Genomic DNA, 3,685 nt, shown 5'->3' with positions numbered 1-3,685 from the left:
CGTGGGGAGCAGATCGTCGGTGGGGGAGGGAGAGGGAGAGGGAGGATGACGACCGTGGTGTAAATCTCGAAGGAGATCAATGAGGGCGAGGGTCGGCCGAGACGCACGACGATGGGGACGGGGTTTGTTGAGATCAGGGAGGGGGAGCAAATCGTGGGGGAGGGAGAGGGAGGATGAGAGAGAGTAATGGGGTGGGGGTGGTTGAGAGCGGGCATTGAGCAGAACCACCACGATCGAGCCACTATCTTTTGCTTCGAGGGTGAGGATTGAGCAGGGATAGATCAACAGTGCAGATTGGCTGAAGGCAGAACCAAGTGGAGTCAGGATACCCCTTACAGCCTTATATATATATACTAGGTGAGTGCCCGTGTGTTGCAACGGAACTGTATAATAACACGATAACTTATGTACATATGTGTGTTATATTGTTATGAGAAAATGTTTCAGAATCCATTTGTGATCCTACCCATACATAAATTTTGTTATTTTAATCTAGCTATTTCACCATTACATTGCAACCATCAGTACCATATAGACTTATATATATGATTTTAATAATGTCATTGAGTTATAATGACAGCACAATTAGGGAAGTGTTATTTACAACTCAAATCTCAAAAAATTGGTACTAAGAAAGCACGGAAATAAGGTAATTAACTCTATCACAAAAACCAAGTGAACAATGAAATATCTCCATTCCAGCAAACAACATGACATCCTAAAGCTCGTAAAAAGATCAATACAATATTGACCAGATATCATGGCCATCACCATTGTCATCATTTATCAAGCATGGATAATATCGATCACATCGCGAATCTCCGAAAATGCACTTGGCTTGTTGGTGGTGGCGTTGCTCCTCATCCGGGAGAAGGGTCCAGTGGCACCGTTCAGCAACTCGAGGACCTCAAGATTAGTGGCTAATGCATCGCCAACCCAATGCTAAGTTGATTTCTTCTCCAACAATTCCTCCTCTTCAGCCCCGTTGGTCGCCACAGACTTGGCAGCGATGGTCTTCCACTTGAGAGCATCCTCACAGACGACAAGGAAGAGATCTACATTTGGGAATGGATTGGAGACCCTTGCTGAAGCGCAAATTTCAGAGAACTTGTTGTAGTCTACGTAGAGAAATAAACAAAACACCAATCACACCAGTTTCCTGCTAAAGAAATGCATGGGTTTCGTTTTTAGGTTTGAATAAAAAAGATGTCTCTATATACCTTATGTTCCTGATAATGGATTTAGAGATCAATGCCTCTTGCAGGGCGCTAGCTGCAACATTTGCCGCGAGATCTCTCCGTTCAAAAGCTTCATGAAATTTGGTAGAAATTATATTAGAAACTCATGTCAAGTCAGCAGCGCTAAAAGGAGACTAAGAGCCAATAAAATAAAACTACAATCGCTTACCTTGCCTATTTTTGAGAGTTTATGAAGAAGTGCGTCCAAAGGAATGCTACCGTCAGTCCATTTAGGGTTGTGAAGTGTAATTTTCGGAGCTGTGGTATTTGCCTTCACTGAGGTAGGGGTGTCTATTTTCTTACGAGGCTTCGACCTCTCTTCAACAAATGAATCATCATTGCCGAATTGTTTCGTCATGGCATCGCTTAGCCGCCTCGACATTGCTTCCTGATGGTCGAGACAAAGAAGTTCCTTATGGTAGAGATAAAGAAGAAATGTTTACTACACAGGCACAAACACATTCTGCTGTACACATGCAAATTGGTTATCCAACCATGCTACATATGATACTTAGAAGAAAAGAATCAATACTCTGAACCTGAAAATGATCAATACAACATTCTATATATATATATATGTAGCTTTATGTTTGAAATTCTAAACTAATAACTGTGTAAGTTATAATCGTGCCATATGTACTTGGAGTTTTTCTTTCAGTTAATTCGTAGTCATAGCACAGAATTTATAAATGAGAAGGCATCACTACATATCCATTTGGAAATGGTTATTACTAAAAGTGTCATGGTTGACCATGGTTATGATTTCCTGAGCCAAAGGTTAGTCACTTTATACTTCAGTTTTTACCCAACAATGTTTCTTTGTATACTATCCTATTCCTATCTAGCACCATCTATCTATGTTAGATCTTAATTTGCAGAACCAAATCATACCAAGACTAAGATCCTATGAATCAAGTACGTTGATCATTGTTCACGGTTAAGTCATACTTTGTGTTTTCCCTAGCATGAATTTGACAGTCATCCATTTACAACCCCATCTAAGTCATTGTGTTATCCCTAGCATCAAATTGGCAGTCATCCATTAACAACCTCATCCGAGTCACTGAGTTTTCCATAGCATCAATTTGGCAGTCATCCATTTACAACCCCATCTGAGTGTACCTTAGAAGATCTTTCATTTGAACGACAATACAACACAACCCAATGTCTGTAGTACCTTCAAGTTTAGGATCATTTTCAGTTAAACACAATTTTGACTTTAGAAAGAGTTATTTACTACTACTACTATTCTAGTCACAATGCAGGTAGTGATAAAATTATATGCCTCGAATTATCACATGGCTACCTTGACATCATTGGCAAGTACCAAATGTCACAACACAACAATGTAGCATTAATGCAGACCTGAGTCCTGAGGATGGTAACCTTGTCCACCTTGGCCTTAGACTTTGTCATGGACGGTGTAGCCGTAGTGTGAGTTGGATCGTCCCAGCTCTTCCTCTCGGGCTTCGCAGCCGACCCGCTCCCCAGATCAGTCATCTTGGAGACACCAGCCACCAGCACCATAACCTTCTCCATGGCGGTGCCTTCCCCAGACAGCGGGTGCGGGCGACGGCGTGGGAGAATTTGTCGCCACCTCAGCTCGCCCTCCTCCTCCCGCGCTGCGCTGAAGCCCCCGACTTCGGCAATCAGCGGCGGGGGCCACACTGGACCTCAGCTCGCCCAATGGTAAACCAGTGCATTACATGCGTAGGATAAACCTTCACCTGAGTGGCTCCATTTTGCTCACACCATGACACCAACATAAGCAACAACAACAAAGTGCATAACAGCATCAAATGCATTCTCCGAAAATATTTTGTTCACCTGATTATTGGTTAAGCAAAAAAAATCTCATCAACGCATAAATGTAAGGCAAGGGGAGGCACTGTGTTATTAAACTTCAGAAGATACAACTTTGGCATTGCCTAAATCAGCATAAATAAACTTAAGCCCTCTGGGTTCTGGAAATAGCCATCGAAGAGCTCTAATAGTTGTCATGTTCCCTCTGGATAGGTTATCCTGTAAACATCAAACAACATAGAGGCTTTTCTATCATCTCATCCCTTTTCTGGCCAGCTTCTCTCTTCTATATGGGATTCATGGCTAGTGCATGTCCTTTTTTCTGGAGGATATAAAGTGTAAATAAATTTGAACAATGGTGGTTACCAAGCCTTACAATTTGTAAGGTTTACCATTGGGTAAAAGTGATCTGGTTCTATTTTAGTATTCTGCATATGTTGATTTCAGATAGATGCTAACATAAACAGAAACATGTGGCGCGATATGCATATGCATAGAAATATTACATTTATTCAACATGGGCAAAGAAAAAAATGGTATGTTTATATAGTAGATAAAAGAAATTCTTATTCGTCAAACTAAACACACTAAAATTAACTTATTCATCCAAAGTATCGAAACCAAATTATCTGAACGAGTCTCAG

General features: G+C 41.3%; 1 pseudogene; it reads right to left on the bottom strand.

Moving 5' to 3' along the window:
* Positions 1–786: 786 nt before the first annotated feature.
* Positions 787–2,738, bottom strand: LOC103631226 (uncharacterized; annotated as a pseudogene).
* Between the last annotated feature and the right edge of the window lie 947 nt (positions 2,739–3,685).

The sequence above is a fragment of the Zea mays genome, chromosome 6 (genome assembly GCF_902167145.1).
Source record: "Zea mays cultivar B73 chromosome 6, Zm-B73-REFERENCE-NAM-5.0, whole genome shotgun sequence".
Taxonomy (NCBI): domain Eukaryota; kingdom Viridiplantae; phylum Streptophyta; class Magnoliopsida; order Poales; family Poaceae; genus Zea; species Zea mays.
Note: the sequence above shows the minus strand (reverse complement) of the source record. Positions and strands in the feature narration are given on the sequence as shown.